At 36.3% G+C, this 22,730-nt stretch overlaps 1 pseudogene; it reads left to right on the forward strand.

Moving 5' to 3' along the window:
• The first annotated feature begins 3,517 nt into the window (after positions 1 to 3,517).
• LOC132315454 (small nucleolar RNA R71) lies at positions 3,518 to 3,615 on the forward strand (annotated as a pseudogene).
• Positions 3,616 to 22,730: the final 19,115 nt, after the last annotated feature.

Genomic DNA, 22,730 nt, shown 5'->3' on the forward strand with positions numbered 1-22,730 from the left:
CTCTGGGAGAGCAAGCTTAGAGGAGGAGGAGGCTAGAGACACCATTGGAGAGTCTTCATCAACCAAGGAGCAAATCTCTACTATGGAGTTAGCCCTTGAGGGTTGGAGAAGTACTACCATGAGTGGCTAGACATCCTCTTGGGGCTAGAGTTAGCCCCAAGCATGCTTTCTACATCTTAATTTTGTGTATTATTGAGGGATTAGTGTTGTAATACATGTTTTGGTACTTTTATATATGTAGATCTTGTTTAGTCAATGATTTATGTGGTTTAATGCTTTCAATTGATCATTTCATTCTATCCATATGTCTATGTATGCTAGAATAGATGTTCATGTGTTTGTCTCCATTTCTTGTATTATTAATGCATGTCTATGTGTATTAATGCCATAGATATAGAGATTGTCAAAACATTGTGCTTAATGGAATGCTCTTGTAATTTTCTAGATGGTTCATGCTCATTTCTTGATGGATTGTGCCTCTCCCTTAGCTTAATTAGTTTAATTTCATGTCATTAGCTTAATTGTAGTATAGTGGTAGCATAGTTGTTAGTTGGGAGGACAATTCATGCATGTTGTTTGATGTTCCATACTTTTGAATGCAAGTAGCATATATCTCTAACCTTATGGTGTATTTGGCTTGTGAGCTTAATGAAATGATTAATGACTTGCTAGATATATTGTGCTTTTCACATGTTATTTAGACAATATATACTTAATTATTAGATATATTGTGCTTTTTACATGTTGATTAGACAATGTATGCTTAATTGGTCACCCTTGCTAATTGAATCAACCAAATAAACACACACATCAATATTGCAACACACATTTCCCTCATTAGTCATTTGTTATGGGTGTAGAAAAGCATTGTTTGGTGGTGACCTCTAAACCCCAAGATTTCTTTCTCTCTTACTTATTCTTTATTGCATTCAATTATTTAGTTTAATTTGCTCTCTAGTTTAATCAACGAACCAACCATTTTTTTGATCACTCGACCTACTAACCCTAATTGTGATTCCCCAACCAAATTCGACTCTAATCCCTTGGGACGATTCCTACTCACCCTAACTATATTTTTAGTGAAGGTAGTAGTGGCTTCTATAAATGTAAAACTTGGCCCTCGCCTTAATGCACACTTTTAAGCTTATGGTTGGACGACGACCATCACAGAACTGAAAAGTGCAGGCATTTTCAACCAAAATCCCCAATAATGTGTATGAACCCAGAATATATCTAGACAACGTAAGAAATGAAAGGTAAAATAGAAATGAGGGAGGAATAGGGTTGCAACACTTAAGAAGCTTTGCTAGTCTTTAACGTCTCAAGCAAGACGTTGGGCTCTTTTAACCCGGATCAAATATCTTGTTATGCAGCCCCTCCTTGGCCGGGTGAAAAACACTTTGAACCCCATCCAACAAATGGTTCTTAAAGGAACTTGTTGGATTTGATTCAAAAGACATTGATGGTGCTTGGTCTATACAACTCTTGGGCTTCCATAGCCTTTCAAACTTTGTTTTTGAAGCAACAATTCTTGAATTCAAGTTTGAAGATGAACTCTTAAAACTTCCATTTCCAAGCAAAGACTCAATTTTATCAAGTTCATTTTCAAGACACCTTTCTACAACAGACATTTCTTCATGCTTGTCTATTGAATTCGGGGTTGGATTAAAGATGTTCGACTTCACCTTCATGTGGCCAAATGAGATTTTTATTATTCCCGTCCTATAATTTATGTTGGCATTCGCAGTTGCCAAAAAGGGACTGCCAAGGATAACGGGAATTTGGCTTTTGGGATTCGGAACCGGTTCCGTGTCTATGACGACAAAATCAATGGGGAAGAAGAATGTATCAATCTTAATCAAAACATCCTTTATGATACCCCGGGGCTTTTTGATAGATCGATCGGCAAGTTACAAAACTACCGACGTCAGTTTCAAGTCTCCTAAGCCCAATTTGACATATACCGAATATGGAAGAAGGTTGACACTTACTCCTAAGTCTAGAAGAGCCCGATTAATGACATGGTCACCAATGATGCAAGAAGTAGTAGGTGAACCGGTGTCCTTAAACTTTAGGAGAGTGTTATGTTGCAAAATGGAGCTCACTTGTTCGGTCAAGACCACTTTCCTTGGTGCCTGGCTTTTATTCTTCCTCTTTTGGGTGCAAAGATCTTTCAAAATTTTGGCATAAGCTGGAATTTGCTTAATTACATCCAAAAGTGGAAGATTGATCTTTATTTACCTAAACATTTTAATGATTTCATGGGTCTTGGTCTTTTGTTTGTCAAGAGAAATGGATCCTTTCAAGGCATCAGGAAATGGAGTTTTTTTCAACAAATTTCTTTGAAGAATCTTCAACACAAGAATTTTTTAAACTATCATAAGAGTTTTTCAAATCATCTTTCAAAACTTTGTTCAAATCATTTTCCATTACTTTTTCCATAAAGGGGACATGCACATGTAATAAAGGATGAATAGGATGTGAAACGGGACGGCTGTTAACTTTTGGTTGCACCGGTTCACTCTTTTCATTGGACATACTCACTTGGTTGTCCACAATTCTCTCACTTCTCAAGGTTGTCACCGTATTAACATGTTTGATTGTGTGACCTTCCGATGAGGAATGAGTCTCCATAACACATTGTTGCTTTGGTGGTGCATTCAACAAGATCTTCCCTTTCTCTCTAGCATTTAAGGTACTAGCTATTTGTCTGACTTGGGTTTCTAGCTTTGCAATGGATTGAGAATGGGAATGAAGCAGTTGAGTATTCGCCTTTAGAGTGCCTAGAGTAGTCAACACTTTCTCCTCAAAAGTGGGACTCCTAGAAGTTCCTTGAGAATATGATGATTGGTAAGGAAAATGAGAATTAGAAAATTGATTTCCATGTGATGATTGAAAAGAAGATCTAAAACCTTGGGAACCTTGGCTTTGCATTGGAGGTGGAACATACTTGTTTTGAAAACCACATTGGGGAGGGTTTGAGCCTTCCCCTTGGCTTTGTCGAGAGAAGTTTGGATGGTTCCTCCAACTTGAATTGTAATGAGTGCCATAGGGATTATTCCCTTGGTTGACAAATGTAGCATTGACTTGCTTATGGTTTTCACTTAGCACATTTCCATGGGAACAATTGGAAGTAGAATGTAAAATACTTGAACAAGTCATGCAAGATTCATTAGATGCACGATGATAAACATGATTAAGGGAGGAAGACATTTGATTCGTCGAAGTTTGGTTAATTAAAAGTTAATCATACCTTTAAGATAAGGATTTCATCTCGGCGGCTATGTCATTGGAGTTGTCAACTTGATATAAGCCAACATTCTTCCTTCCACCTAGAGTTTTACCATTTTTAGAGAATAAAGGTCTATGCATTGAATTCTGACTCATACTTTCATACAATTGCCACATATCATCCTCATGCTTATCATGGTAAGAACCACCCATAGATGCATCAACCATACCCTTGTGACTATCTGGTAAACTTTCAAAAAAATATTGAACTAGTTGCCACTTAGGTATGTCATGATGTGGGCACTTCCTAAGCAAATCATTAAATCTTTTCCATGCCTCATGAAACATTTCCCCATCCCCTTGAGAAAATTCATGAATGGAAGTCCTCATGACATTGGTCTTAGAAACCGGATAGCACTTCTTCAAGAACTCTTGTTGCATTTCTGCCCAAGAAGTTATCGAAAAAGGCCTAAGATTGTTAAACCAATATTTTGCCTTATCTTTAAGGTTAAAAGGAAAAAGTTTAAATCTTAAAACCTCTTCCGGCATGTTCGTATATTTCACGGTGGAACACACTTCAAGAAATTCATCCAAATGCTTGTAAGGTTCTTCACTTGGAAGTCCATGATAGTTAGAAAGCATTTGGATGGTTTGTGGTTTAATCTCATAGTGATGTGCACTAAATAGGGGCAATTGAATGCAAATGGGTGCATTATATTCATTAGGCACATAATGGTCTCTTAAAGCAATGGGAGGATTCACAATTGGTGGTGCTACTCGAACACCTTGATTGTCTTGAATTATGGGAGGTTGTGGAGCAAACATTGGTCGAGGCATTCCCAATGGAACTTGGCCTTGTTGTTGTGGGTGAATGAATGGTCTAGGCAAGCCTAATGGTACTTGAATGTTTTCATGATGCACATTAGGGTAGAGGATGCCTTGTTGGTCTATGTGACCAAGGTCCTCCACATGGTCGTCATTCAATTCCTCCATTGGTGAAATGGAGTGATGAGAACTACCTCTTCCCCTAGGATTATGAACAACCGATTCAAGGTGCAAATTAGGAGGGACAAGAGTAGGATTCAATGACCTACGACCATGCATACATAGGCTAAACAAATAGCAAGAAAATAACAATCACTTCGCCCCCATAACAAGTCAATCAACAAACATTCTCCACATACATTGATCCCATACTCCCATGTTTGAACAATATGCAAAGAAAATTAAATTGCCTCCACGCAGGCTCACGATTTATCTATGAAATGAAAAACTTGCCACCACGCGGGACGATGATCTAACTAGAGATTAAGTTAGAAAGATCTCACAAAGGGTCCTTAAGCAACTTCAATTAAACTTTCAAGTTTCAAGCCTTGCTATGCTTTGCAATTTTTGTAGATTTTAGCTCCTTTTTGTGCTTTTGCTTAGCTTCACTTGGCTTCCTTACTTTTAATTCTCCTTTGCTCAACTTCCTTTGCTCAATCCACCTAGCCAAGTAAGAACAAACACAATAAATAACTAAAAATAAAGTAAAGTAAAGACATGATCAAAAGAGTACTAATTCCTAATTGTTTCCAAAACACGGCATTGCTAATTCAATCCCCGGCAATGGTGCCAAAAACTTGGCATGAGTTGTGGGTGTACAACCAAATTTGTGCAAAATTGTGTGGCCAAGTTTTAAATTTATAAATGCCACTACTACCTCTAACTAAAAATATAGCTAGGGTGAGTAGGGTTATTGTCTTCTGTAGAAGGTCAGTCCAACAGTAGACCTCCCTTGTTTGATGGTAATGATCTTAACTATTGAAAAAATAGGATGAGAGTTTTTTTTTTAAAATGTAGACATTGAAGTGTGGGATGTTGTTGAACTTGGAAACAATGTTCCAAGCAAAATAGTAGAAGGACATGTTGTACCCAAACCAAAATCAGAATGGGATGTTAATGACCGTAAACTAGTTCAACGTAACTCCAAGGCCAAAAATAATCTGTATTATGCATTAAGTAAAGATGAATACAATAAAATTTGTGATTGTGACACGGCCAAAGAAATTTGGAACAAACTCATAGCCACTTATGAAGGAACTAGTCAAGTAAAATATACTAAAATTCATAGGCTTGTGCATCAATATGAACTTTTCAGCTTGAATAAAAATGAATTTATTAGTGAAATGTTTTCTCGTTTTACTAACATTATTAACCCCTTGAAGAATCTTGGTAGGGTATATCCCTCTTCCGATTATGTTAGAAAGATCTTGTGGGCTCTTCCGAAAAGTTGGAACTCAAAAGTTACCGCTATTCAAGAAGCCAAAGATATTGAGAAGCTACTTCTAGATGAGCTCATTGGGTCTCTCCTATCATATGAAATAACTATAAAGGACCAATCAACTAAGGAAGCCATTCAATCTAAGACCATCGCTCTCCAAGCCTCCACAAATGAAGAAGTATCTAAAGACACTATTGAAAATGATGAAGAAATTGCCCTTGCCACTCTCTCATTCAAAAGATATCTTCAAAAGAAGAAATACAACAAAAGAGGAAATTTCAAAAAGAGTCCATCATCATTTTCATGTGACTATCAGCTTTCAAGTGCCCCAGTTTTTTTTTTCTTAAAAAAAAAAACAAAACTGGGGAACTTTAAAGCTGATTGCTTTGTTTACAAAAAGGAAAAAGAAGAAAGATCAAGAAGAAATCTATGAAAGCCTCATGGGAAGATGATGACTTTCTCACCTCCGAAAGTGATGATGACCTTGATGTAAACACCTTAGCAAACCTTTGCCTTATGGCAAATGACGATAAGGTATGTAAACTCTTCCTCCGATTCTTCTTTTGAGCAAGATATTTCCTTTAATGATTTACTTGATGAATGCAAGGTGCTTTTCAAGAAGTCCATAAAGAACTAGGAAAAATGGTTTTGAAATGTGTTTCTTTCAAAAGAGAAAACTTCATTCTTTCAAATAATCTGGAAAAAGCTAAAACTGAAAATGATTTTCTGAAAAAGGAAATAGAGTTAGAATCTCTCAAGGAACCTAGCAATCTTATTTCTGAGAATGAGTCACTAAATCTAATTATTGAGGATTAATTGAACATCATTACTAAATTTACTCAAGGTAAAGAAAATTTCAGAATGATGTTTGGAAATCAACAAAGTGCATTTTTCAAAAATGGCTTAGGATACATTCCGAACTCCAAAGATGCATGTTTAATAAAAAGAAGATAGCCCTTTTATAAGCACTTTGTCAAGAGTATTACTCAAACCCTAACTTGTAATTACAATAAAAACAATATATCTCTGAAAAAGAAATGGAAGCCTTTCAGAACCACATTAATTTGGGTTCCCAAAGGATCTTATATGCCTTAAACTAACCCAAATCGACCCAAGAATGTTTGGGTACCAAGGGAAGATCACAAGAATTTGTTTTGTAAGTGTGCGTGAAGTCTTCTTCTCTAAAGAACAAATGGTTCCTTGATAGTGGCTACTGATAAGTGCTCAAATGTGATGCATTTTAGTACCTAAGTTAGGGTATTTTAGTCCATTCATCTATCTTACTTTCATGTTTTAGTTCTAATTTATGTTTTTGTCTATTTCAGGTTAATAAGGTTCAAACAGGCTAAAAAGAGCCTATTAGCTCAGTTTTGGAGTTAAGAAGAAAATTTAGAAGAAGTCAGAAAAACTGCACTGTTCAAGCTTCGATTAATTAAAGGAAGCCTGGATTGATCGAAGATATCTACAATCGATCGAGATGATGGCGGTGCCGCCTCAATAGATAAAGTCGTCAGCTGTCAAAATATCTAACTCGTCAGCTTCGATCAATCGAAGTAAGTGTTTAATTGATCGATACCCTATTTGATCGAATGAACCCACTACTAGCAGCGAGCTATCTAATTCCTGAGCGCACCCGAACCCTACCAACTCTTGTAGCTGCAAGAATGCACCAATCAAAGACCTTATTTCTGACTTGTTACCTACTTAAAGATGTTTGTATTTAAATTAAATGAACCAATTTATATAGGGTTCCAAGAATAGTTCCAGGTTTTATATTTCCAATTATAGATATAGCTTATAGAAAAATTCTCTCTCTAGAATTAGGGTTTTTGAACAAAAGCAAGGGAGGAAGATGAGGCCTACATTGAAGATAACCCTTGAAGGTTGGATGGCAACTACTATGAGTGGCTAGATCCTCCTCTTGGGGCTAGAGTTAGCCCTTAGGCTTGCCCTCTAAACCTTAGTTGTTTGTAATTTTTGGGGATTTTAGTTGTAATTGATGTTTTGACCTATGATTATATAAATCTTGAGTTTCTATATGATTTATGTGGATTAATTCTTTCAATTGACCTTTTGATTCTTTTCATATGTCTATGTATGTTGGAATGAATGGTCACATGCTTACACTTGATTTCATGATATTGATACATGTCTATGTGTAACGACCCAAACCCGAGGGTCCGAATCGCTAACCGGGTCCTTACCCGAACCCGAGGTCAACTAAGGTCACTACCGTCCTTTCCTATGTCAGTACATAATATACGTGTCATCCCAGGGTTTATATAAAAAAATAATAATAATAATAAATAAATAAATAATAAAATGAGATCATAGCTATAAAGTATGTCAAAACGGTCTACTAACCCATCGAACCCTGTGGAGGAGCGTCGTCCGCCACTTCCCGTCCATGTCCTGAAAAATGTTAAATATAAGGGGTGAGGAAATTGATCAGTAGGAGGTGCCTAAGACACACCTCTTATGACCTCGTGAATCCACATAGAGAATAGAAAGCATGAAAACGGGATCATATCTCGGAAGCCAAGTAAAACCACTGTATCATCAACAAACATACATATATCAACCAACTACCAAATGCACCAAGTATGCCAATGATGTGCCATGCCATGCAATGTCACTCCCCATTTTTGAAACAATACCATTTCAACTTCCAAACCATCAGTGTAATCTGACCCAAGGCACCTCCAAGGCGTTACGAAAGTGGGATTGGCTAACTATCCATGACCACAAGGCACCTCCAAGGCGTCGCATCCGGCCTAGTTAACTCAATCCCTAATCCTCTCTAGACTACACTAACACCACGGACCACTAGGTGCTTCCTAGGCATCCAGTTTTCACAATCACTTTCCAAAACAATTTTCCCAAAATTATTTCATTTCATTTCAAAACAAATTTTTCCTTTCTTGCCCAATGCAATGCATGAATGCTTCATGCTTTGATCATCATACCATTTCAAGTTCACAATTCCATACAGTTCATCTATATCTCATTTGCATGCTTTTGGAAAAATTAAATTAATAAACTCTCAATTAACAATTTTGACAACATAGTATTTGACATTCAAGTATTCAAGTGCATATAATCAAAATCAATAAACAATACAAGCAATTTTTACCACTTTTAACACATTATATACCTTGTCATGCTCATTATACATAAAATGTGTATAACCATAAACAATACTCATAATTTAGTAAACAACTTAACAACTTTTATAAAAATAAAAAATAAATAAATAAATAACTCACACAAGTCAAAGAAAATTGTGGATTAGAAACCCCTACCTCTTAATTGTAGAAAAGGCCCAAAATCCCCAAATCCATGCCCTAATTTTGAAATCCTTAGGTGTGGCCAAATGGTGATTGGCTCCAATCAAAACGACGGCCTCGGCGAGCTCTTCAACTTTGCCTAAAGGAGTACTATCAAATTCTCAATAACAAAGCTTGAATCAAGGCTTAAATGGAGGAAAAAGAAAAAATATATATATGAACTTATACCAGAGAGAGAACAACGAGCTGAGAAGAGAGAATATGTGAAGTCTGTAATGAATACATGGTCATTTGTAATGACATTCCTTAGTGGCGGGTCCCGCAGTATATAAAATATCTTTAACATTAATATATATATATTGATATACCACCAACCAAAATTCAACCACAAGATAGTCATGTGACCACATAATTATACATCAATTAACAATGCATGAAATGCAATGAACCCGTAACACAGTCCTTGTGCATCACAACCCCAGTATCGGGTCCCACTTAGGACCTCCTTGTCCGAAAAATAGAAAGATGCCGAAATGGCAAACAATACATTTCCAAGAGTCCTGAACTCAAGGAAATGCCCCAATCAACTCTATGAACTCTCCCGGCACACCCTACAGTGTCCGACATGCAAAACGAGATAATGATTAAAATAATCCAGAAAATTAAAAAAATCCCATAAAATGAAAAATTGGAAAATTTAGAAATATTGCACTATGTGTGTTGAAATTATGGATCTAGTGATGGTCAAGGCATGATGCTTAATTAATTACTCTTGTGGTTTATTTGATGGATTATTCTTATTTCTTGATAGATTGTGTCACCTTATTAGCTTAATTAGTTTTTTTTCCTTGTCACTAGTGTAATTGTTGTGTAGTTACTTTAAATTTCTAGATAGGTAGACAATCCATTCTTGTTGTTTGATGATCCTTGCTTATGAGTGCAAGTAATACATTTCTCTAGATTTTTGTGTGTGTATTAATTGTGGTTTAATTGAATGGTTAATGGCAAGATTTGATAGGTTGTGTTATTCACTAAATTGATTAAATCATTTATGCTTATTTGCCAACCATGCTTAGTTTTCAATTAGTCACACACACACATTTGGTTTACAACTTGAAGTCCCCCTAAATTGGCAAATGTTAAGTGTTTAATGAGGTGAAGCTTAGTAGTGAACTCTAAGCCCCAAGACCTCTCTCTTATTCTCTAATCCGTAATCTCTAAATTGCTTTTAATTTGCCTGTTTTAATTGAATCATTAGTTTAATTCAACCAACCAAACCCCTCTTTGATCATTCGACCTACTAACCGAACTCAATTTTATAGTATCTTGCAAACCCCTTGGGACGATCCTTTCTCACTCTTGCTACATTAGTAGTAGTAGTGATAGTGGCTTTTATAAATTTAAACTTGACTAATAACGTTTTTCTCGAATCACATTCACTATCATGCACAATTTGGGTGTGTTAAGTTTTGAGCGCTGAATATTGCATATTTGAGCCCTTAAATATACGTATGTTAAGGCCTATAGTGAAATTTCTATCTATCGTTAGACTGATAAATGTTTAATGTGTGTTTATAGGTACTTTCCTAGAGAAACGGTTAAAACTGGGACTTTATGATGAAAAGACTGATATCGAAGCTTATAGAGTCATTGCTGGCCGTCCAGAGCAAGCCGAGAGCTTAAATGGTGAAGTTTGGAAGAATTCAAGAACTAAAGCTCGAGCCCAAGTCCTAGAGCTCGAGCGCTACAAGAAAAAGAAGAAAAATTAACAAGGCATTAAAGCTCGAGCTTTATACCTCCAGAGCTCAAGCCCTACCCAGGGTGGTCGAGCCTTGGCCCTCAAGCTCGAGCACAAGGCGTCGGAATTTGAAGAGTTGATTTAAAGGAAGAACCAAGCTCTCAGGGCCTCGTGCCAGACCTCATGAATCGAGCACCATCATTCAAAGCTCGAGCCTTAAGTACTTAAAGCTTAAGCTTGGTACCTAGAGCTTGAGACCTATGAAGTTTGGATCAAATAATGTTAAAAGAGAAGAATCCCAAAATATTCTAAGTATTGAAGGAAAAGACGTTTTAGAAAATAGTTGAAGAAATTTGGTTAAGTGTAAAAGTGTAGATTGAGCACCATTCCTTGAAGCTCGAGCAATAATTCCTCAAAGCTCAAGCCTTGTTCCCAAAGCTCGAGTCCGAACCTCAAAGTTTAAGCTTTACTTCCTAAAGCTCGAGCCTTCCATGATAGGTCAGATTTAAGTTACAGGATTATTCTTTTCAAAGTCGTATTTCATTCTAAATGGGCCAGAAGACCTAAAAGCCCACTAGATCTTTATTTTCTTCTATAAAAGAAGGCACATGCCTTGATAGAATGAGTTCATTTTTCTCGTATTATTCAGAAGACTGATACTGTGGTGGTTGCTTTTAAGGTTCCATAACCTTAGAAGGTGAAGATCTTAAAAAGAGAAGTGTCATCCGTGACGATGGAGACGAATACAACATAGATGATATTCGACATCATCATGAGTAGCTAATTCCTTTCTTAGGGTACTGGTGTAACCCAATCTAGTACTATGGTTTGATTATTTTAACTCTGGGTTATTTTTAATATATATTGCGTTTTTTATTACATGACTATGAGTAATTGAGACAACTCAATTGGATTAAATGTTTTAAATAGTTTTCGAATTGTTATTACTTTATCCTAGATATAATTGATTCGTTTCTATTCTCAACCCATTCTTATTGGACGGTATCTGGCAGAGTCCTACTGGACATAAGAATGGAGGTCATGTAACGGTGTTCTAATATTTTTAATAAATGAATGTTTTCATAGTCTATGCTTAGAAAAGATGGATTGTTTACAAATTAGTTAAAATAGTTAAAGTAGGTAGGTGGATAGTCCATGCTAACCGCAGATAGGTTATACTTAACTGCAATTTATAAAACATTTTTATTTAAAACCCAAATTAAACGAATGTTATTGAATTCAATTCTTTTGAAATATAATTTGTTAAATCCCAGAGTTGAAATAGTTAACCATAGTATAATGGTTGTGGCGAAGTTAAAGCCCTAAGACCTCTCTCTTTGTGATTACTTTAGTTTAATTTTAGTTTAATTTCAATTTATAATTGTGACAACCAATCAATCAATTCAACCAGTTACCTGTAAACTAATAAAGATTAGTTAAAAGCAGAACATAATAACTCATCTCCCTGTGGGTTCGACACTCTCTCTATAGTATTATCCTACAAAGATTCGTGCTATTCTGAGTGATTATTTATAATTGACACACAACATTAAGTAGCAAGCATCGTGCCATGTTTTAGCGCCTTTGCCAGGGATTAGCAATGCATTATTGGGAATTGATTAGGAATTAGTACTATTTTGATCCTTATTTTACTTTATTTTTATTTATTTTGTTTTCTTATTGTGTTTACTCTTGATTGGCTAAGTACGTGGAGCTAAGAGAAGCAAAGCAAGCAATGCAAGGCATAAAAAACAAAAATAAAAATAAATTGCAAAAGCAAAGCAAAGCAAAAAGCTTAAAAATTCTTGAAGTTGCTTAATGTCCCTTTGTGAGCTATTCTAACTCCTCTTGCTTAGTGTAAATCATCAGCCCGTGTGGAGGCTTTTATTTTCATTAGTGTAAATCATCGACCCGTGTGGAGGCAAATTTGCTTTCTTGTATTGTTGAAAAACATAAGAGTATGGGATCATTATATGTGGAGGCTTGTTGTTGATTGATTTGTGTTGTAGAGGATAAGTATTTGCTACTTATTTTATGTGTTGTTTGTGTTGATTTGCATTATGCATGCATAGTCATAGGTCTTTAAACCACCCTCTTGTTCCATTAAATCTTAATCTTGAGTCGATTGTTCGTAATCCAAGGGGTAGGGGTAATTCAAGTGAATCCATTGCATCAATGGATGACCATGTTGAAGACCTTAGTCATGTAAACCAACAAGGTGTGCTTCACCTTAATGTGCAACAGCAACATGATAATGTGCAAGTTCCCTTAGGCATGCCTAGACATTTTACTCCTTAACCTCAAGGCCAAGTTCTAATTGGAATACCAAAGCCATACTATGCACCACCACCTCCAACTCCTGTTGTTTAAGCCAAAAATGGGGCTTATGTAGAGCCATCAATTGTGAATCCTCTCATGGCTTTGAAAGATCATTATGTGCCTAATGAATACAATGCACCAACATGCATTCGTCTTCCTCCATTTAGAGCACATCATTATGAAATAAAACCATAAACTATTTAAATGCTTCCCAATTTCTTTGGGTTAACTAATGAGGAACCATATAAGCATTTTGATGAATTTCTTAAAGTTTGTTCCACCGTTAAATATACGAACATGCCAGAAGAAGTTTTGAGGTTGAAACTCTTTCCCTTCACCCTAAAAGGCAAGGCAAAATATTGGTTTAACAATCTGACACCTCTTTCCATAACTTCTTGGGCGGAAATGCTACAAGAGTTCTTAAGAAAGTATTATCCCATTTCTAATAACAATGCAATGCGAACTTTAATTCGTGAATTTTCACACGGGGATGGGGAAATATTACATGAGGCATGGGAACGGATAAATAATTTGTTTAGGAAATATCCTCATCACAACATCCCTAAGTGGCAAATAGTTCAACACTTTTATCAAAGTTTGTCAGACACCTATAAAGGCATGGTTGATGCCTCAATGGGGGGTTCATATTTGGATAAACATGAAGATGATGTGTGGTGTTTATATGAAAGCATGAGTGAAAACTCAATGCACCGATCACTGTCTTCTAAAAATGGTAGAAATGTAGGAGGAAGAAAGAATTCAAGCTTATATCAAGTAGACAATTCTAATAACATAGTTGACGAGGTGAAGTCCTTAGCTCAAAGGTTTGATCAATCAAAATTTGGCTCATTAAGTTCTTCTTCCTCTCATCATCATCATTCCAATGAATCATGCATGACTTGTTCAAGTGTGTTGCATACTACTTCCAATTATCCCTATGGACATGTGCACAATGAGTACCATAAACAAGTAAATACAACATTTGTGAATCAAGGGAATAATCCCTATGGAAGTCATTGCAATCCTGGGTGGAAGAATCACCCTAATTTTTCAAGGAAAAGCCAAGAGGAAGGCTCAAACCCTCCAAAGTGGTTTCCAAGGGAAATATGTTCCACCCCACATGCAAAGCCAAAATTCTCCAAACTATCGTTCATCCTATCAAGCACCTAATGGAAATCAATTTTTAAATTCTCATTTTCTAAATCAATCATCGTACTCTCAAGGTCATTCTAGAAGTCTCGTGTTTGAGGGGAAAGTTTTAGTGGCTTTAGGTAATTTAGAGGCGAATACTCAATTGCTTCATTCTCACTCACAATTAGTAGCCTAGCTAGAAACCCAAGTAGGGCACTTTGAATGCGAGGGAGAAAAGAAATATGCCTCTTAATCCACCACCTAAGTAACAATTTGTAGTGGAGACCACTTCCCCTTTGGAAGGTCCTTCACTTGAACATGTAAATGCGGTGACCACTTTGAGAAGTAGAAGGGTAATTGACAATTAAGTTGGTGTTTCCAATAAAGAGAGTGAACCGGTGCAACCTAGTGTTGACACCCGTCCCCGTTTCATATCCTATTCCTCCTTCATTACGTGCAAGGGACAAAGTTGTTGAGAATTCTTCACAAAAAGTTTTTGAAAATGTGTTTGAAAAATTTTTTATGCCAAAGACTCCATTTCCGGATGCTTTAAAAGCATCCGCATCTTTTAAAAAGCAACAAGGTAAAGTGAATGAAATCATTGATGTGTTTAGGCAAGTTAAAATCAATCTTCCTCTCTTGGATGCAATTAGATAAATTTGGGGTTATGCCAAGTTTTTAAAAGATCTATGCACTCTAAAGAGGAAGAACAAAAGCCAAACACCAAGGAATGTTATTCTTACCAAACAAGTGAGCTCTATCTTGCAACACAACACTCTTCCTAAATTCAAGGACCTTGGTTCACCTACCACTTCATGCACTATAGGTGATCATCTTATCAATCAAGCTCTTTATGACGACCCAAGTTTTTCAACCCAGTGTGTCAGTGACGAACCAAAAGTTAATCCGATAACAGATCCGAAATACGGAAGTGAAACCAAAAACAAGGTCTATAGGGATATCAATCATCCCTAAGACACCCAAGTGACTTTCTATAAAGTCATGAAACTCAAAGAAATAACTAGAAGTGGAAACTAGAAGAGAAATGGTCAAATGGTACCCTATGGCACCAATAACAACCAAGGAAAACGAATCCTAGTTCAGCTAGACCACATATGCCGTTACATGGCCCAAACATGATTAACGAAGTTGAGTGCAAGTAAACCAATTGGTGCAAGCCTGAAGAGACAGCAACCAAACAAAATCAACAAGGCAACACCATTTCAGTAGACCGAAATGGAGTATCGGTTTGCCGAAATAAGCCTGGAAAAAGAAGAGAAAAGAGCTCTCAGTTCGGTCTACCGAAGTGACAAACCGGTCGACCAGTTTAAGGCTCGAGATAAAAAAATGAGTTTCGGTCGACCGATGTAGAGAACCGGTCGACCGAAATAAGCCTCGATGGTGAAAATGGCTACTGGAGTTGGGATTTTTGCTGAACAATGAAATCCAAGAGGGGTTCGGTTGACCGAAACAGGCCACCGGTCGACCGAAACTGGTCAAAAACGTGAAAATGAACCTGCTATGCATCAAGGCTGAAATGAGTTCCTAAGTCTTATTTAAATTCCCCATGGCATGATTAAACTTAATTATATGCTATTATATGATGATGTAAACATACACGCAAGTATAAAATGGTATTCTAAACATGCTACAATGGCCTATGGCCTTATTACAATTCATTTACAATATTTCACATGTTAAATCTCCAAGTTAGAAAAATTACATTTCATAAGCAAAACTTAAACATGCTAACACTTACATGTGAACAACAACGCATTAAAAGAAACCTCGATCTACAAATCACCAAAGGCAAGTGCAAATCTTCAGATCTTATATCCTGTACCTAAAATATGCCCTAGTAACTTTGGGGTGAGCAACATAACGCTACTCGTAGGAAATGAGCATGCATCGACCTAACGTTTTACATGTTTACATGATTTAAACATTGTGGTTCATTCCACCTAGCGTCTATGTCAAAGGTGAGACTCAAGGAGCATCCTAAGCTTCCTAAGATCATTTCTTGCATAAAACGTATGATTTATGCAATTCAAAACAACATAAGAGCATGCTATACAAAGCGACAAAATATAAATTCTCAAAGTCATCAACTTGAAGTCTAAAATGTGTAAACAACTAAACATAACCATTTAGCATAATTGGAATTTCTAGTACCACACGTCAAAACATAGATTCTCAAAGTAATCAACTTAAAATCTAAAAGTGTGTAAACGACTAAAGTGGGTCATGCCACCTAACGTCTATGTTCCAAATGAATCTATAGGATCATTCCTAAGTTACATTTGAACAATATAGCATAGATGTTCTCAGCAACATCAAAATTTATAATGATTCATTAAAAATCATAAAACATGAATGTACTTAACAACATTAAATCGCCAATATCCAAAACCACAAGTTACAATTAAGCATTGGTTGTCAACTTGGAATTGAATGCGAAAACAAACAGTGGAAGACTTGGACATCACGTCTCAGACTAAACCAAGAACAAAATGGTTATTCCGGGTATCAACCCACTGGGAAGACCACCCTAGTGCGCACTATCTCAACGGGGAGAACTCATATCTCCCGCACTAGAGCCAAACTATAGCCATATTACAGTAACAATGTCCCAAGACTCCAAAATAAATAAGTTAACAACTTATATACGAAATATATATATATACAGCACAAAACTACATTTCGTGCACAAGTAAGTTGAAATCACACAATACATGCTCTAAATCCACAACTACTATAGGATGACAATGTCAAATCTTCAGAGCGCGATTCGTTACGCACTATAATAACATCACATGTTGAATCTTCAGTGTGCGATTCGTTACATGCTATAACAATATATAATTCAATATTGAAAGCATAACTTATAAATCCATCACAAGTCTAAAATCATGCTTCAAACATACTACCAGTGTTAAACACATGATTAAATCTTCAACGCAATAGAAACTGAAATTAATTACATAACCTAATTAATTTATCTAAGTTTCAAGTCTCGATTTAATGATCTCTAATTGACGCATGTTATACAACATAATATGGTCATTACATATACCACATCAAAAACTTAATTAGGTCATTAAATAATAGGATGGAATTTAATTAAATCATGATAATTAAATTCCTAGATTTTAAAACAACATCAAATGGTCCCAATTTAACTTATGCTAGTGTACAAGTCCTAGTCATCATAAATATCAAGTTAAAACTCAATTTAAGCCCATGGACTGTGACGACCCTGGTTTTTAGGCCAGCATGTCCTGTGATGAACCGTAAGGATGATCCGATAACCATCCGAATGTGGAAGCGAAAACTGAAAACAAGACTCTAAGAAGTCAAAGTGACCTTCCATGAGGTCGTGGAACTCAACAAGAACTGATGCGGAAGCAAAAGATTGAAAATATGACAAATAAGCTCCCAGGGGCAAAATAGTCATTTCTGAAAACTATAGATTCGGGTGCCACCGAGCACACTGCTTGAAGGACAATGAAAAACTAATCAAGATGGACTCAAGAATCGCATGATTCGGAGTCCGGACGAAGGAGAAACGACATGATGAAGAAAAACGAGCACTTAAGGCAAAAAGGGTAAACTGGTAATTATCCAGGATGAACCGGGTGCAACCAAGCACACCGTTGGAAAGACAGCGAAAAAATCACTCAACTTCAAAAAAAAATTCACTTGAATCGGAGTCCGGACGAAGGAGAAAAGCCAAAAAAAGAGTTGACGTCGCGGCGGCCCGACGAAGGCCATGGCGCACACGGCGCCCATGCGCGAGCCCACCGACGAGCATGCCGGCGCCCAAAGACATGGTTGGTGGCAGCCCTTGGCTGCTGCTACATTTTTTTTTGATCTGCCCAGAACTGAGGCTTGAAACGGAGGTCAAGACGAGTTTTTCTAGAAAAACATGAAGAAGAAACCCCCCCCCCCCCCTAAAATCAAGTTTTCGACCTGACATTGCGGACGGAATCGAAAAAAACTCACTGTGAAATCCCAAAAATGCCCCTAGATCATAACTGAACAAGAGGGTTAAAAGTTGCTACAGTGACTCTCTGCAACTGAGAGCGAAAACAGGCTAGAAGATGAATTTTTCTAGAAAAACATAAAGAAGAAACCCCCCTCAAAATTGAATTTTCTATGTGACACATGAGAGAATTAAAAAAAAACATTATGTAGAATGCCCGAAATGCCCCTCCATGAAATCTGGTCATGGAGGTCCAAAAAGCTGCTAAGTTGGAAAACTGAGAGCTGAACTTCGTAAGTGATATCCGATATCAAGACTACATTTTATGGAAAAACACGAAAAAGAAACCCCCCCTAAAATCATGTTTTCTATTCAACAATATTGAAAGAAGAAAATAAAACCACTGTGAAAAGTCTATAATGCCCCTAGATCAGAATATGCAAAAAAAAGTGCGAAATGAATTCACAAGAGGCTCAAAACACAAACGATAAGGTTTTGCCCCGAAACGACCATGCACGCAAACTTAACTTACCTATTAGGATGTGCTACAATGGTCCATGACTTAAAAATACCGCCGATGCAAAATCCGACCCCCCAACGGGCAAAAAGGCAAAAATGGGACTTGGAATGAAAACTCGGAATCCAAAAATACAAAACAGGATCAAATAACCGTTTGGCCCTTGGCCACACTTCAAACATGATTTATGAGACCCTATGAAAGAATGAGAATGGAATTCCCACACCCGATGCAACCATGGTGAAGCAATGACTTGCGATTTTTCAAGATTTTCACAATATTTCATAAAGTTAAAAAGTACATAGAATACAATATAATGGTCATTGGCCTCCGGCCTCATCTCATACATATCAAATACATTGAAAGGAGTGTACTTAAGTACACATTACATACATGGAATTAAATATACATATTTTGACATATAAGTCTACAAAATGACATTTCATGCTAACATTTGCATGAAATGGAAACTTGAGAGCTACACAACATCCAAGGAATGCTAGGCGTCATGAACCAAGTCTTCGTACCTGAAATATGCCCCAGTATCGTAGGGGTGAGTAACATAAAGCTACTCGTAGGAGATGAGCATACATCGACCTAGCATTTTACAAATTTATCACCTTAAGGTAAAACATGTTAAAGTGGTTCATGCCACCTAACGTCTATATCAAAATGAGACTCAGGGAGTATCCTAAGCTACCTTAGAGTGTTTCTAGCATAAATCACATCATCTATGCCATTTAAACAATATGGAAGCACGTTATATAAAGCAATAAGATATAGGTTCTTAAAGGTATTAACTTGCAATCTCGAATACAGAAACAACTAAAGTGATCATGTCACCTAACGTCTATGTTCTAAATAAGTCTAAAGAATCATTCTAGGCCATGTTGAGCAATCAAAACGAAAATTACAACTTCAATGCAGTCTAACCATATAAAAGCATATTATACAAGGCAACAAAATACAATTTCTTAAAGCTATCAGCTTGAAATTTAAAGCACAAAAACAACAGAAGTGGGTCATGCCACCTAACGTCTAAGTTATAAATGAATCAATAGGATCAATCCTAAGCTTTCTTAGAATGTCAAAACACAATTTTCAATATCGATGCAATTTCACCAACATTGGAACTTCCAATACAATGCATAAAGCACAATTTCGAAAAGTTAACATCATGTAACTTAAAATGGAACGACAAATAAGAAACAACAAGTTACAACATCATCTAGTTATTAACTTGAAAATGAAATGCGAAATCAAACAAAGTGAATACTCGGACGTCACGCCGGATCAAACCGACAACATAGTTACTTTAGGGTTACTAGCCCATGGGTAACCTCCCTATGTGCGCACTAGACAATATATAGAGGGACTATCCCCCGTACTAGAACCACGTCCTAGCCATAGTCAAACAACGCCATCCCCAAGTTGCCAAAATTAACAAGTTGTGCAACAACGCATATATCAACAGGAATATGCAAGATAATCAACTATCTACTAAGCACAACCAAATTTGGAAACCTATACAATACATGCTCTAAATCCACAACTAATATGATATGATGAATGTCGAATCTTTCCTGTGCGATTCGTTACACGCTATGCATGAAAGATGTCAAACATGAAGTGTGCAAATCATTTCACAAGGCAACAATATATTCAATAAGGAAAACATATTCTCATGAATACAAACATAGCAACTATATTATCCAATGTTCAAAACATAACCAAATGAATATACAACAAGTCTAAGTCCATGATTTGAATATAGAAACCACTTCTAAAACACAATTAGATCATGGAGCAAATTGATAGAATTTAAATAGATAAACACAATTAAATTCTCTAGATTTCCAATTCAATTTCAATTTAATACATGTTAAAGGGCATGGCAAGGTCATCACCTATATCCATTCTAAAACTCAATTAAGTTGTTAGAACAACAAAGTAGAACTTTAATTAAATCATGCTAATTTAAATCCCAAGGTTCTAAAATAACTTCAGATAGTCCCAAATTAATATATACTTGTAAACAAGTCATGGCCGATACAAATATCAAGTTAAAACCTTAATTGACCACAAAATAGATTTTAATTAATTCTTTAAATTAAAATGTCTAGATTTTCAAACTTAACCAAATGCTCTCAATTTAACATATCTTAGAGAACATGCCAAGGGCTAATGTAATATCACATTACAAGTTTATTTCATTCAATTTAAGACCATGTGAATTAAACTTTCACCAAAGTTAAATATAAATTAAAAGTTGCAATTCTCATGCAATTAATCCCAATTTAATATATGTGAACAACTATACCTAAGCTTAATTTTCTAGCATGCCACAATACAATTCCAAGTTATATATCACCATGAGGATTAAATCTTAAACATGGAATTTAATTAAATAAAAGGTTTCAAAACCTAACCGAATATTATAAATCAAATATATGTGAAGCTATATGGCATGTAAATAAAGAATATCAAGTCGGAATTTAAATAGAGTGAATAGTGCACTCGGGGCAAATTAATTAATCAAATTAATTAATAATTACTAATTTTCAAAACACCTCCAATTACTTTCAAATTCAACTATGTTGAAGAGCATGCTAAGGCCTAATATAATATGCTAACACATATTAATTTCAAACTAGTTCAGGCCATATGAATTAATCTTTCACCTAAGATAAATATTAAATAAAATCTTTAATACTTATTCAAATGTTCCAATTTTAATACACGACAATGAGCATATCAAGGGGCAATATAAAATCATACTACATGTTTAAACCAAGTCATGAGCAACCAGGAAAATTAGATCCCGTACAAGAAAAATAAATAATAAAATCTCTAGATTTTATATTTAATCATGCAAACAAGTAGTATAAGCATCACAAGCATGCTATATAACAAGAATTTAAACCTAGAACATCTCCTACCTCAATTTGAGATGAAAATTCCAAAGGCCCACCAAAATAAAAGTGCTCCGAATTCGATGATACCGAGAGGTTTTGTCGGGGACAACACCGTGAACAAGAATCCACAAGAAGCCCCATGAAAATCTCAACTTGACTACAAACCCGAACACAAAAAATCATCGGAAATGGATTCTAATAAGGGGGAATGATAAAACACGTCGAGGGGAACAAAAAACGTGAAAGCCGAAGACTTTTCGCTTAAGAAAAGTAAATCAAAGGAGGAGAGAGAAGGTGGCAGCTCCATAGACATCCATGGCTGCTTCAGGTCGTTCATGGAGAGTGGGGAAGATGAAAAATGAAATATCTCATCCCCCTTTTATAGAAATCTTAAAAAGTGCCCCGAACGGGCCCCGCCGGGTCTGGAAAAGTAAATTTTGAGCAAACGCCCTTAAATGGAAAAACTTCATGAACAAAAAAGATTCAAAATGAGAAAATATGAACAATAGAAGAAACGGTGTTGAAAACTGAGTCCCGAGCAGAAAGTTATGCCCCGAACAAGTTCAGCGGCAACCGGGTCCAGAAACTCTGAAACTGGAGAAAAACGACCAAAACGGAATTCTAAGAGTCCACGACTCGACGAAATATGAAAATAAATCCCGTACAAGAATCCAAGCTCCAGACGAGACATTTTGCAATAACTTTCGTTAATTGCACAATGACTCCTATAAAAAGGGTTAACTGCGAAACTGCCCCAGAATGAAAATATCTTCCAAAAGATATTTTCTTAGATGCCCCTGAAATAAAATATCTTCAAAAGATATTTACGAAAAACATCCCAAGAAATGAAAAAGATTCTAAAGAATTGTGTATCCATGCCCCTGTAGGCACCGGGAGCAACCAGAGTACTTTCTTGCAAAAGTAAAGTTACGTATTTCGAGGAAACCACTCAAGATGAAGGCACGTGAAGTCAAAAACCAACTCCGAGCACGAAAAGTGAGATTGTGCCAAAAACTGACAAACGGAGATAAGACGAAATAGGGAAAATGACAGAATAGGGAAAAGACGAAATAGCGCATAGTGTTCAAAAACAAAAAATGCGAAAATGACTCGGTCCTCAAAGGAAGTTGTCAATTCACATGAAAGAGTCTCAGAAACAAATTCCGAGCACTCGAGATGACACTAACCGACACAAAACAAAGCTCAGAAAGGAAAATTAAACGAAAAAAATTCATTCGTAAAATTTCAGGAAAAAGGAAAGGAAGACAAATGATCGGGTCGTTACAACCTACCCTCCTTAAAGGAATTTTGTCCCCATTTTAATTGCTTTTGTAGTGAAATACAAGT

The sequence above is a fragment of the Cornus florida genome, unplaced genomic scaffold (genome assembly GCF_030987335.1).
Source record: "Cornus florida cultivar Cherokee Brave unplaced genomic scaffold, ASM3098733v1 CherokeeBrave_3.0.0_Hap2_Chr06, whole genome shotgun sequence".
Lineage (NCBI taxonomy): Eukaryota > Viridiplantae > Streptophyta > Magnoliopsida > Cornales > Cornaceae > Cornus > Cornus florida.